Source organism: Lithobates pipiens, unplaced genomic scaffold (genome assembly GCF_037356315.1).
Source record: "Lithobates pipiens isolate NorthernLeopardFrog02 unplaced genomic scaffold, aLitPip1_a1.2 Scaffold_10, whole genome shotgun sequence".
NCBI classification, from domain to species: domain Eukaryota; kingdom Metazoa; phylum Chordata; class Amphibia; order Anura; family Ranidae; genus Lithobates; species Lithobates pipiens.
Window position 1 is genome coordinate 183369610 of NW_027507686.1, and position 15327 is coordinate 183384936.

A 15327-nucleotide genomic window follows, 5' to 3' on the forward strand; every position below is an offset into this window, starting at 1 on the left:
GTCTCAGCTCACCTGTGCCCACTATCCCAGCCTCGCCTCACCTTACCTGTGCCCACCATTGCAGCCCCCACTCATCTGTGCCCACCATTGCAGCCCCCACTCACCTGTGCCCACCATTGCAGCCTTAGCTCACCTGTGCCCACTATTGCAGCCTGGCCTCACTGTGCCCACCATTGCAGTCTCAGCTCACCTGTGCCCGCCATTGCAGCCTTGGTTCGCTGTGCCCACCATTGCATCCTCAGCTCACCTGTGCCTACCATTGCAGCCTCACCTGTGCCCTCTAATGCAGCCTCAGCTCACCTGTGCCCACCATTGCAGCCTTAGCACACCTGTGCCCACCATTGCAGCCTTAGCTCACCTGTGCCCACCATTGCAGTCTCAGTTCACCTGTGCCCACTATTGCAACCTGGCCTCACTGTGCCCACCATTGCACCCTCAGCTCACCTGTGCAGAGGATCATCACAGGGAAAAGGAAAGCCGATGGATCACAGAGTTATAGCCTGCTGTTACATCTTACATTACAATTACCTCCGATTGTGATTACACACAGCCTCGCCCTCCTGACCCCACGCATGTGCCCACCATTGCAGCCTCCGCTCACCTGTGCCCACCATTGCAGCCTCAGTCTCCTGTGCCCACCATTGCAGATTCAGCTTACTGTGCCCACCATTGCAGCCTCAGTTGCCTGTGCCCACCATTGCACCCTCAGCTCATCTGTGCCCACCATTGCAGCCTCAGCTCACCTGTGCCCACCATTGCAGCCTTAGCTCACCTGTGCCCACCATTGCAGTCTCAGCTCACCTGTGCCCACTATTGCAGCCTGGCCTCAGTGTGCCCATCATTGCAGCCTCAGCTCACTGTGCCCACCATTGCAGCCTCACCTCACCTTCTCCCACCATTGCAGCCTCAGCTCACCTGTGCCCACCATTGCAGATTCAGCTTACTGTGCCCACCATTGCAGCCTCAGTTGCCTGTGCCCACCATTGCAGCCTCAGCTCACCTGTGCCCACCATTGCAGATTCAGCTTACTGTGCCCACCATTGCAGCCTCAGTTGCCTGTGCCCACCATTGCACCCTCAGCTCATCTGTGCCCACCATTGCAGCCTCAGCTCACCTGTGCCCACCATTGCAGCCTTAGCTCACCTGTGCCCACCATTGCAGTCTCAGCTCACCTGTGCCCACTATTGCAGCCTGGCCTCAGTGTGCCCATCATTGCAGCCTCAGCTCACTGTGCCCACCATTGCAGCCTCACCTCACCTTCTCCCACCATTGCAGCCTCAGCTCACCTGTGCCCACCATTGCAGATTCAGCTTACTGTGCCCACCATTGCAGCCTCAGTTGCCTGTGCCCACCATTGCAGCCTCAGCTCACCTGTGCCCACCATTGCAGATTCAGCTTACTGTGCCCACCATTGCAGCCTCAGTTGCCTGTGCCCACCATTGCACCCTCAGCTCACCTGTGCCCACCATTGCAGCCTCAGCTCACCTGTGCCCACCATTGCAGCCTCAGCTCACCTGTGCCCACCATTGCAGCCTTAGCTCACCTGTGCTCACCATTGCAGTCTCAGCTCACCTGTGCCCACTTTTGCAGCCTGGCCTCAGTGTGCCCATCATTGCAGCCTCAGCTTACTGTGCCCACCATTGCAGCCTCACCTCACCTGGTCCCACCATTGTAGCCTCAGCTCACCTGTGCCACCATTGCAGCCTCAGCTCACCAGTGCCCACAATTGCTGCCTCGCCTCACCTGTGCTTTCCATTGCAGCCTCAGTTCATCTGTGCCCACCATTGCATTCTCATCTCACTGTGCCCACCATTGCAGCCTCACCTCACCTGGGCCTTCCATTGCAGCCTCAGCTCACCTGTGTAGAGGATCATCACAGGGAAGAGGAAAGCTGCCGGATCACAGAGTTATAGCCTGCTGTTACATCTTACATTACAGTTGCCTCTGCTTGTGATTACACACAGCCCCGCCCTCCTGGCCCCATACCTGTGCCCACCATTGCAGCCTTCGCTCACCTGTGCCCGCCATTACAGCCTCAGCTCACCTGTGCTCCCCATTGCAGCCTCAGCTTACTGTACCCACCATTGCAGCCTCAGTTGCCTGTGCCCACCATTGCAGCCTCACCTCACCTGTGCCCACCATTGCAGCCTCAGCTCACCCGTGCCCACCATTGCAGCCTCACCTGTGCCCACTATTGCAGTCTCAGCTCACCTGTGCCCACCATCGCAGCCTCAGCTCATCTGTGCCCACCATTGAAGCCTTAGCTCACATGTGCCCACCATGCAGTCTCAGCTCACCTGTGCCCAACATTTCAGCCTCAGCTTACCTGTGCCACCATTGCAGCCTCAGCTTACTTGTACCACCATTGCAGCCTCAGCTCACTGTGCCCACCATTGCAGCCTCAGCTCACTGTGCCCACTATTGCAGTCTCAGCTCACCTGTGCCCACCATTGCAGCCTCACCTCACCTCACCTGTGCCCACCACCTGTCCCACCATTGCAGCCTCAGCTCACTGTGCCCTCTATTGCAGCCTCAGCTCACCTGTGCCCACCATTGCAGCCTTGCCTCACCTGTGCCTTCCATTGCAGCCTCAGCTCACCTGTGCAGAGGATCATCATGGGGAAGAGGAAAGCCACTGGATCACGGAGTGATAGCGTGCTGTTACATCTTATATTACAATTGCCTCCGCTCGTGATTACACACAACCCACCCTCCTCACCCCGCGCCTGTGATAGACAGAACGCCAGTTCAATTAACCGGGGGCGAACAATGGTAGAATGACTCCCGTTCAACCCCGCATGCTGTTGGTACTTGCCCCCCCACTCCCAGGCAACCCAGCTCCTCGCCAGAAACAATTTTCCACTCGCAAAATGCAGGTAGGCGAGTGGAAAATGTGAGGGCTGGTCTAGTACACTGGGCTGAATGTCAGGAGACATCGGCCGGTTCAATAAAAAATGATCAACGTTCGGCCTATGTGTATATTAGCCGGTCCAACAAAAGCCAGCCGTTTGGCCAGCTTCTGTCAGATGAGCATGCTGGAAAACCAGCAGCCAACCCTCTCCCGATAAGCACTCTCAGCCAATGGTAGAGAATGCTGATTGGAGTGTTCTGACAGGGGGGCCGTCCACCTGTGCGAACACAATAGCTCAGCAGGGGAGATTGCCGTATTAATGTCATATTGTTAGTACAGCGGCTCCGAACTGAGCTGTCAGTTTTCATTCAACCTGTTGAGTGGAAAAAAAATGATTATGCCCCATACACACGGTCGGATTTTTCAAAGCAGAGTTTACGCTAAATTTGAGATCTGGTTCTCAAATTTTCTGACAACATAATCCGTTAGCGTAAATTCTAATCGCGTGTACACAATTCCAACGCACGAAGTGCCACGCATGCTCAGAATAAATTATGAGACGGCAGCGCTCGGCCTGGTAAAACTAGCATTCATAATGGAGATAGCACATTCTTCACGCTGCAATTTTTAAAATAGTTTAATGCAACACTTTCTCTTCTTTATAATTAGGTTGTTTTGCTGCTGATATTCACACAGAGTTCTGACAAACTGATTTATTTATTATTTCTTTTGATCTCATGAATAATATTAATTTTGTTTTTCGTCAGATCTCAATAATAATGTTTACAATTTTTGTTACTTTTTTTTTATATTCAAGATCTAATTTTTTTTTCTACTGCTCTCCATAATAGTATTTCTCGTTTTGTGTGTCAAGTTACCACAACACCATTATTATCTTGTATTTTTTAACCTCAAGGAGGTTGGTTTGTGTTGGTGCCCTATGTTAATTTGACATTGTATTTAGGAAAAGTACCTGCCTACTCACAAACAAACTCTCCTTTTTGAAGTAAAACACATAGGAAAGTGTTTGTGAAAAAGAAATAACCATTTATTCTGGATCATAACAAAATAAAGAGGAAGGCAACGCTGGAGAAACTGGTGACATTTGTGAAGCCTTTGCAAGACACAAGACAAGACAAACCCTAATGTCAGGCAAAAACTCTCATAATCTAAACTAGGGATGAGCTTCGAGTTTAAGTCAAACTCATGTTTTGGGGTGTTCGCGGCAAATTTCGAACACCCTGTACAAGTCTATGGGAGAAATCTAAAGTGCTAATATTAAAGGCTAATATGCAAGTTATTGTCCTAAATAGTGTTTGGGGACCTGGGTCCTGCCCCAGGGGACATGGATCAATGCAAAAAAAAGTTTTAAAAATGGCCCCGAAAACCAATCACTGCCTTCAGGATTTCTAAGGGTGCAAATTTTTGATTTCACTCCTCACTACCTATCACAGTTTCGAAGGCCATAAAATGCCAAAATAACACAAACCCCCCCCCCCCCAAATGACCCCATTTTGGAAAGTAGACACCCCAAGGAAGTTGTGGAGAGGCATGTTGAGCCCATTGAATATTTTTTTTGTCCCAAGTGATTGAATAATGACACAAAAAAAAAAAAAGTTTACAAAAAGTTGTCACTAAATGATATATTGCTCACACATGCCATAGTTATATGTGGAATTGCACCCCAAAATATATTCTGCTGCTTCTCCTGAGTACGGGGATACCACATATGTGGGACTTTTTGGGAGTCTAGCTGCGTACGGCACCCCGAAAACCAATCACTGCCTTCAGGGTTTCTAAGGGTGCAAATTTTTGATTTCACTCCTCACTACCTATCACAGTTTCAAAGGCCATAAAATGCCAAAATAGCACAAAACCCACCCAAATGACCCCATTTTGGAAAGTAGACACCCCAAGCTATTTACTGAGAGGCATGTTGAGTCCATGAAATATTTTATATTTTGCCACAAGTTGCAGGAATATTAAAAATGTATTTATTTTTTTGCACAAAGTTGTCACTAAATGATATATTGCTCACATATGCTATGGGCATAAGTCAAATTACACCCCAAAATAAATTCTGCTGCTTCTCCCGAATACGGGGATACCACATGTGGGGGACTTTTTGGGAGCCTAGCCATGTACGGGACCCCGAAATTCAAGCACTGCCTTCCGGATTTAAATATAAAATGCTACCAAAAAAACTGTTAGCGATCGCAGGGATCAGGCCTGACTCTGCGATCGCTGCAGTTATGTGTTTAGTGTTTTGTAAGTGACAGTGATCGATCGATACTGCACTTGGGTGGGCTGGGCAAAGGGGCAAAACGCAGGTGCCAGCAGGTATCTGGGCTGATCCCGCTAACAATGCGTTTTTTTGGAACCCTAAACTGCTGGGGATGCTAGTATAGATCTGATCAGATCAGATATTGATCTGTTCAGATTCTATACTACTACGGGAGGTTTATGCTTTGCATGTGGGTGTTAGCGGTACTGGCACTAACCTAGCGCTGCCTGGGGCGACGCAGACCCTGACCCTAAAACCTAATTGATATCACCCGCCGGGTGATCAGGGGGTTAAACCTTTATTGGGTAATAAATGGTGGGTGCCCTGGTGCTATAAAAAGCAAACTAACCAGAGTCCCCCATAACACTTATACGGGGATCACTGGTGAAAGGGTTAACTAGGGGCAATCAGGGGGTTCACATTTTTATTAGGTAGTATATGGGGGTCCCTGGCGCTATATAAAAACCTGATGGGGAACCTAAATAACTAACTGGCTAACCAGCATCACCAGTGACACTTATACTGTGATCGCTAGTGAAAGGGTTAACTAGGGGCAATCAGGGGGTTAAAACCATTATTGGGTAGTATATGGGGGTACCTAGCGCTATAAAAACCTGGCGGTGAACCTAAAAAAATAACTAGCTACCTAGCGACATTAGTGACACTAATGCAGCGATCAGAAAAATGATCGCTTAGTGACACTGGCAAAAGGGGGTGAAAGGGTTAACTAGGGGCAATCAGGGGGTTAAAACCATTATTAGGTAGTATATCGGGGTACCTAGCGCTATAAAAACCTGGCGGTGAACCTAAAAAAAATAACTAACTACCTAGCGGCATCAGTGACACTAATGCAGCGATCAGAAAAACGATTGCTTAGTGATACTGGCAAAAGGGGGTGAAAGGGTTAACTATGGGCAATCAGGGGGTTAAAACCATTATTGGGTAGTATATCGGGGTACCTAGCGCTATAAAAACCTGGCGGTGAACCTAAAAAAATAACTAGGTACCTAGCGACACTAGCGACACTAATGCAGCGATTAGAAAAATTATCGCTTAGTGACACTGGCAAAAGGGGGTGAAAGGGTTAACTAGGGGCAATCAGGGGGTTAAAACCATTATTGGGTAGTATATCGGGGTACCTAGCGCTATAAAAACCTGGCTGTGAACCTAAAAAAATAACTAGCTACCTAGCGACACTAGCGACACTAATGCAGCAATCAGAAAAATGATCGCTTAGTGACACTTGCAAAAGGGGGTGAAAGGGTTAACTCTAGGGGCAATCAGGCGGTTAAATCTTTATTGGGGGGTGGTAGGGGGCTACCCTGGACCTAACACTAACTGCCCTGACAGTTTTTACTTTTACAACTGACACTGAATGTAAATAAATGATCACTGCAATCAGTGACACTGTGACTGGGGGGGGGGAGGGATCAGGGGGCAATTGGGGGGGTGATTTGGGGGGGTTCGTGTACCTATGTGTACCTATGTGTTAGAGTAGTGTTTGGTGCACTTACTTGTAGTCTTCTCCTCGTAGTCCGGTCAAAAAGACTGCCCCGAGGAGAATGACATCACTTCCTCCCTGCCTGTGTATACAATACACAGTGGGAGGAAGCTTCTCATTCGCCAGGAGCGATCAAGAGGGGGTGGCCAGAAACCAACGGCCATCCCCTCATCCCGGATCGCTCCTGAAGCGAACTGGACCGCCGTATCCAGCGGGAGGGGGTCCGATCGGATCCCCCACCCGCTGGAAGACAAGCACGTACATGTACGTGCTTGTGCCTGTACGTGCCATTGCAATGACGTACATTGGCAATACGGCGATCCTTAAGTGGTTACATTTTGTATCTGGGGGGTGTCTATAGTATGCCTGTGAAAGGGGCGCATGTTTCCCATGCTTAGAACTGTCCCTGCAGAAAGTGTCATTACTGCAGGAAAAAAAAGTCTTTTAAAATCACTCGCAGCTATAATGAATTGTCGGCTCCCATAATACAGAGAACACTCATTGAAAGTCATTGATAAAAAAAAAAAAAAAAAAGCGTGGGGTTCCCCCAAATTCCATTACTAGGCCCTTCAGGTCTGGTATGGATATTAAGGGGAAACCCGCGTCGAATTTAAAAAAAAATTACGTGGGGGTCCCCCTAAAAATCCATACCAGACCCTTTATCCGAGCACACAACCTGGCAGGCCTCAGGAAAAGAGGGGGGGGACAAGAGAGCGCCCCCCATCCTGAACCATACCAGGCTACATGCTCTCAACATTGGGAGGATGCTTTGGGGGTCTGTGAACCCTCAAAGCACCATGTCCCCATGTTGATGGGGACAAGGGCCTCATCCCCACAACCCTGGCCGGTAGTTGTGGGGGTCTGCGGGCGGGGGGCTTATCAGAATCTGGAAGCCCCCTTTAACAAGGGGACCCCCAGATCCTGCCACCCCCTGTTTGAAATGGTAAGGGGGTACAAAAGTACCCCTACCATTTCACAAAGAAAGTGTAAAACACACTTTTGAAAAATTCCTTTATTAAAAATAAAAAAAATAAAAAAAAGATTCCAGTGGCGGTAATCCACTCTTGCTATCCAGCGATGGATGATCATCTCTCCGGGGTCCAGCGATGGCTGATCTGATCCAGCGCAGTCCATCCATGCATTCATCTTCTGTCTCCACTGTCAGAGACACTGCAGGGTGCCGGCGCTTGGCGTTTCTTACATTAGGAGGGCAGGGCCACCCGTCACCTGACCCCACCCTCTCTGAAGCTAGTGAGGGAAGCCGGGGTTCCCCAATGACGTATGGGTGACCCCGCCCCCTCTGATGTAACGCAGGTTTCCGTTACATCAGAGGGGGCGGGGTCACCCATATGTCATTGGAGAACCCCGGCTTCATTTCAAACAGGGGTGGCTGGGATCTGGGAGTCCCCTTGTTAAAGAGGGCTTCCAGCTTCTGATAAGCCCCCCGCCCGCAGACCCCACAACCACCGGCCAGGGTTGTGGGGATGAGGCCCTTGTCCCCATCAACATGGGAACATGGTGCTTTGAGGGGTCACAGACCCCCAAAGCATCCTCCCAATATTGAGGGCATGTGGCCTGGTACGGTTCAGGAGGGGGGCGCTCTCTCGCCCCCCCCCCCTTTTCCTGCGGCCTGCCAGGTTGCGTGCTCGGATAAAGGGTCTGGTATGGATTTTTGGGGGGACACCTCATCAATTGTTTTATTTAAATTTGACGCGGGGTTCCCCTTAATATCCATACTAGACCTGAAGGGCCTGGTAATTGAATTTGGGGGAACCCCTTGCTTTTTTTTTTTATCAATGACTTTCAATGAGTGTTCTCTGTATTACGGGAGCCGACAATTCACTATAGCCGCGAGTGATTTTAAAGGACTTTTTTTTCTGCAGAAATGACACTTTGCAAGGACAGTTCTAAGCACGGGAAACATGTGCCCCTTCACAGGCATACTATAGACACCCCCCCAGGTAGGAAATTTAAAGGAATATTACACTTTTATTGTTTCACTTTAATGATTATTAAAATCATTGCTCCCGAAAAAACTGCAGTTTTTAAAACTTTTTTTTGCATTGATCCATGTCCCCTGGGGCAGGACCCAGGTCCCCAAACACTTTTTAGTACAGTAAATGGCATATTAGCCTTTAAAATTAGCACTTTAGATTTTGAACGTTCGAGTCCCATAGACTTTAATAGGGTTCTAAAGTTCACACAAAGTTTAGGTCTGTTCGCAGGTTCTGGTGCGAACCGAACAGGGGGGTGTTGGGCTCATCCTTAATCTTGACCCAATATAGGCCTCAATCTATAAGCAGTATAGGCCACTGATGCACCAAGTTAAAATTGTACCTTCGTTATAACGATCGTCGCTTCTGCTGCTCTGTCCTCCACTCACAGATCGTACATATGATGCACGCGTGTTCTGCTTTATATACACTGCACATGCATGAAACTCTTCCCACCCCTGACGTTCTTTCTAGTATATTCCCCGCCCCTTCTCTTTCAGTGGGAGAGCACATGGTGGAGAGACAACAGCACGCAGAGGAGAGCAGCAACGACAAAAAGCAGGAGCCACAAACGCCCTGATCCCAGAGGAGATTTAAGGCCTCAAATATGTCCTTTATAGAGATGTTGGACATCTTGACGAGGACCGACTATGACAGGAAGCATGGACCTTACCCAAACCCAAATGTGAGAAAAGCTAAGATCATGACTAAAGTTGTGAAGAACCTGCACAGGAATTTTGGGGTATGGTGATCCGAGGAGCAATTGAGGAAACAATGGTCAGACCTCAAATTGAGGGAGCACGATCAGTACAGAAAGATCAGGAAACTGCTTCTAAAAAGTAAGTACTTGTCGTGTGTTCCTATTATTAATTGACTTGCATGCTGCTCCATGTGCTTTTCTTTACTGTCGTACAGTTTAAAATGGCAACTTTCACGTTCAAGGGCACAGTAATAGATCGTAGGAAACATTGTTCGTTCGCCCACTTATAAGATGTTTTTCGCAGATACAGGTTAAAAGAAGTTTGTTGTCTAGATGAGTTTGTAACCAGAATGAAATGCAAACTTGATTCAATGTAAGGAGAGGACACTCAGCAGCTGTTTACACATCTGGACTAGGGATGAGCTTCGTGTTCGAGTCGAACGTACGTTCGACTCGAACATTGGCTGTTCGTCCGTTCGGCGAAATCCGAACTCTTGGTCAGTTCGCGTCAAAATTTGTGTGGCGCGCACGGCCCACAATGCACTGCGATGGCGCAGTGCATTGCTGGCTCGTGATTGGCCAAGCATGCACTGTGACCCCGCATGCTTGGCCAATCGCAGCGCCAGCAGCGAGGAGAGCCATGATTGGCCACAGGCAGGATGCCTGTGGCCAATCATAGCTCAGGCTGTGTAGGGCACGCCCCACACTATATAAGGCCGCCTTTGAGGCGGCCTCGTGTAGTGTGTTGGCATCTGAAGCAGTGGGTGTTCTGTGTACCTTCAACACAGTTACACACCAATCGTTTTTGGCTGATTTCCTATCTTGCTCTTGTGTAGTGGTTATTGTCTGTGCCCTGACCGCAGTATACACCACTATATTCACCTCACCTATATAGCTAGTGATCTAGCTTTAATAATAGAGCTTGCAGTCAGTAGTGTTAGGAGATAGTGCGTGCTGTCTGCGTGCTCTGTACCCAGTACATACCGCTATAATCCACCTACATAGCTGTTCTCTATTTGAGCCCAATTGCCATCTGCAGGAGTTATTGGAAGTTGTGTGTGCTTCCAGCACAGCACAGTATACATCTGTATATACCCCTTTATCTCTGCTGTTTTCTGGTTATTGTCTGCGTGCCCTGACCGCAGTATACACCGTGATATTCACCTCACCTATATAGCTAGTGGTCCATCTTTAATAATAGAGCTTGCAGTCAGTAGTGTCAGGAGATAGTGCGTGCTGTCTGCGTGCTCTGTACCCAGTACATACCGCTATAATCCACCTACATAGCTGTTCTCTATTTGAGCCCAATTGTCATCTGCAGGAGTTATTGGAAGTTGTGTGTGCCTCCAGCACAGCACAGTATACATCTGTATATACCCCTTTATCTCTGCTGTTTTCTGGTTATTGTCTGCTACCCTGACCGCAGTATACACCGTGATATTCACCTCACCTATATAGCTAGTGGTCCATCTTTAATAATTAAAACAATTTTTGATGCAATGCTTTGCAGCAGGGCTAATTCCTGCAATAAAACTAGAGTATATGGCAGAGGTTGGAGTGTGGTGGCACCAGCACCAGTGCCTAAGGCCCAATTTTTCTGCCCCTGTTTAACAGGGGCGTTTAAGTACAATTTTTGATGCAATGCTTTGCAGCAGGGCTAATTCCTGCAATAAAACTAGAGTATATGGCAGAGGTTGCAGTGTGATGGCACCAGCACCAGTGCCTAAGGCCCAATTTTTCTGCCCCTGTTTAACAGGGGCGTTTAAGTACAATTTTTGATGCAATGCTTTGCAGCAGGGCTAATTCCTGCAATAAAACTAGAGTATATGGCAGAGGTTGCAGTGTGGTGGCACCAGCACCAGTGCCTAAGGCCCAATTTTTCTGCCCCTGTTTAACAGGGACATGTTATTACAATTCTTGATATAATATTTCACAGGAGGGCCCCTTCCTGTGCCCACCCAGAGTAACGGTGAGGACTTATAGTGTTGTGGTACCAGCACCACAACCACCAAAGGTCAATTTTTCTACCACTGTTCAACAATGGCATGTAATTACAATTCTTGATATAATCGTTCACAGCAGGGCACTCCAGCGCCCACCAAGAGTCACTTTGAGGGCTTACAATGTTGTGGCAAAACCAACACCTTGTTCCGCCATTTCTGCAGAGCATATAGGGCAGGCCCCTACTTTCAAACATCCAACTTACAAACATCAGACAGCAGCAAGTGAGATGAAAAAAGATGGACGACAAAACAAATTATACAGGGGTGATAACCCTTCCCTATGTTTTCCAAAAAGCTTACAAATAGTTTTTTTGACTGGAGCTACACTTTAAAAATGTACCAGTTGAAAATTACAAACAGATTCAACTTAACACAACAAACCTACACAGTCCCTGTCTTGTTTGCACCGCCTGTATACTGCTGTTCTGAGTATATAGGGCCTGGGGGCCACACGCATTTCCTTTTTTTAATATGGGTACAGGGTTCCCCTTAATATGCGTACAAGACCCAAATAGGCTGGTAATGGGCAGGGAGGGCTACCCATGCCATTTTTCTGAATGATTTTCAACCATATTGCAGGAACCAGATATAACATTAAAACCGCAAGCAGTTTTAAATGGTGTTATTTCCGTTTAATGTCATTTTGTGCAGGGACTGTTCTAAACACGGGAAACATGTGGCACTTCACAGGCATACTACAGACACCCCCCAGGCACCATATTTAAAGGAATATTTCACTTTTTTTTTCACTTTAATCGTCATTAAAATCAGTGCTCCCGCCAAAACGGACGTTTTTAAAACTTTTTTTGCATTGACCCATGTCCCCTGAGGCAGGAGTCAGGTCCCCAAACCCTTTTTAGGACAATATCTTGCATATTAGCCGTTAAAATTAGCACTTTCCATTTCGAACGTTCGAGTCCCATAGACTTCAATGGGGTTCTAACGTTCGTAACGAACGTGGGGTCCGTTCGAAAGTTCTGGTGCGAACCGAACCGGGGGGTGTTCGGCTCATCCCTAATCTGGATGCAGGAACACTAGTGTGGGACACCAGAACAAACTTTTTAGGGTGACCCACACAGGTATTCCAGTGGATACTATAGGGGTCTCTACATGTGTGATACTTTAACAAAAAAGGGAAGTATTCCGTCTTCAGAAAGGAAATACAATTTTCTTCAGCTTGGAACTCTGGCAAAACAGACAATTGTAAAACACTTCCAAGCAATGTTTCATATTCCTATTTCTGCCCTCAAATATCTATGTGCTAAGTATACCGATTTTTTATTCTAATAGGGGAGAAAAGACTCTGGACATCTGAGGACACCAGGGACCCCTCACCTCCTAAAAAAGGGGAAATCCCCACAGCTCAAGCAAAGGATGTGGAGGGAGACGTTTATGAAGTGGGCGAAATTGTCACCACAACAGGTGAGTGTTGGGGACCACAGCTTCAGGTAATAGATGGATGCCTGCATATTTATAATACATGGTGTGTTTTTTTCTTTTAGGTGATGTGGATTTTGTGGAAGAAGAATCTCATTTCACAAGTGAAAGTGCCCAGATCCACATCGGGGAAAGAATGGGATGCAATCATGATTTAGAAAATATAAAGGAAAACATCAATGATGTTCAACAAAAAATCAAGAACATCATTGATGTTTTAGGCAGAATATAAAACACACAAAAATTATACAGTTTTCTCGTGTATTTTTGATTTTAAAAAAAAATTACATTTTTTTGATGTGCTATCTGCCATCACAGGATATCAATGTACGCGTTTTGTGGGTGCAACCCCTCCCTCACAACTCAATTAAGTGAGAGGAAGGGGTTGCACCCCAAAACACTTCCATTGATCCCCCATGATGGGAGCTAGCACATGTTGACGTTAGACATGGGATAAAGAGGGAAATCCCCAGTTTGAATCCCAATTTGTGTGCATCTTCAAAATTTGGCTTTTACAGGGGGGACATCACCCCATCTGATGAAGGCACTATCATCACAGTTTTGACATACTAATGTCTGATATTGCCTTCAATTTATCAAAGTTGAACTTTGTAAGTTCCTCAGTTGTTTATGTTATGCTTTGAAATATGCCTGTTTAACCAAAAAAAGGATCTTCACAATGTGAAAAAAAACTATACACCAAAGATGTTGGTTTGTTCAAAAAGCCTTTTCTAATGCACATGTGAATGTGCTTTGATTAAAATGTTTTCTACTCAACAATGTGTGGCTTCTTTTTTCAATGCTCAATAGTAATTTTTGTAGTAAGTTGGTTTTTACAGTGACAATGGGGGTTATTTATTAAAGGCAAATCCACTTTGCACTACAAGTCCAGTTTTAGTGCAGTTTCAAGTGCACTTTTGCAGTGCACTTGGAGTGCAAAGTGGATTTGCCTTTAGTAAATAACTCCCACGGTGCTTTCTAATTTGCCACAATCACTCCACAAAATTCATTCATGGTGCAGAAAATGATGAATATTTTTATCAGTAATGCATTACATACATTAACAACAAAAACAAGTTGTGTGTAGCAGACCCACAACATAATAATAGTTTGCTGAAGAAGAGAATGTGATCTCCGGCCTCAGGCCCAACTGAGGCCACATAGTTCATTGAATTTCTCCTTAAAGAGTTGTATAGAATGCAGCATGCAAGGATTATCTGGTTAAGTTTATATTCCGCCATGTTGATTGGCGTAAGGAATAGGCGGAACTGGCTGGCCATTATCCCAAAAGCGTTCTCCACCATTCTTCTGGCTCTGGCCAGACGGTACTTATAAACCCTCTGGTCCGGGGTGAGGGTCCTCATGGCTTCAAAATGGTTGGCTGGTCAGAATGAACTAACAGAAAGCACTGAAAAACATAAAGGCCGGAGCTGAAAATCATAAACGAGCAGACAAGAACACACTGAAGATCAAATACATCATAGAAATACGAACCCACAAGCACAAACTAAAGAACAATAACGATCAGAAAAGCACGAGGCTGAAAAGCGCAAATTGTCTGTCACCAAACTTCTACTAACACGAGATTAGCAGAAAGAGCTCAAAGGGTGGCGCATTTGGTATGGAACTTCCTCTTTCTAGTGCCATCGTACATGTTGTACGTCACCGCGTTCTTGATGTTCGGAATTTCCGACCAACTTTGTGTGACCGTGTATATGCAAGACAAGTTTGAGCCAACATCCGTCGGAAAAAAAAACATGGATTTTGTTGTCTGAATGTGCAATCGTGTGTACGCGGCATTAGTGTGTACGAGGCTTAAGGATATCTCATCCAAGTCGATGCAATTTTCCAGTTAAGTAAAAATAATCTTCCCCTCCCTGACTGTACACTAATTACTGCTCAGTTCTAAGTCAATTATAAACTCACTTGAGTGAATTATATGTTTTAGTTACATAGGTTGAAAAAAGAAGTTACTCATTACCTTACAGTGATTGTAAAGTTATATATATATATATATATATATATATATATATACAGTGGTGTGAAAAAGTGTTTGCCCCCTTCCTCATTTCCTGTTCCTTTGCATGTTTGTCACACTTAAGTGTTTCGGAACATCAAACCAATTTAAACAATAGTCAAGGACAACACAAGTAAACACAAAATGCAATTTGTAAATGAAGGTGTTTATTATTAAAGGTGAAAAAAAATCCAAACCATCATGGCCCTGTGTGAAAAAGTGATTGCTCCCCTTGTTAAAACATACTAGAATTGTGGTTGTCCACACCTGAGTTCAATTTCTCTAGCCACACCCAGGCCTGATTATTGCCACACCTGTTCACAATCAAGGCATCACTTAAATAGGAGCTGCTTGACACAGTAAGGTCCACCAGAAGATCCTTAAAAGCTACACATCATGCCGAGACCCAAAGAAATTCAGGAACAATTGAGAAAGAAAGTAATTGAGATCTATCAGTCTGGAAAGGGTTATAAAGCCATTTCCAAAGCTTTGGGAATCCAGCGAACCACAGTGAGAGCCATTATCCACAAATGGCGAAGA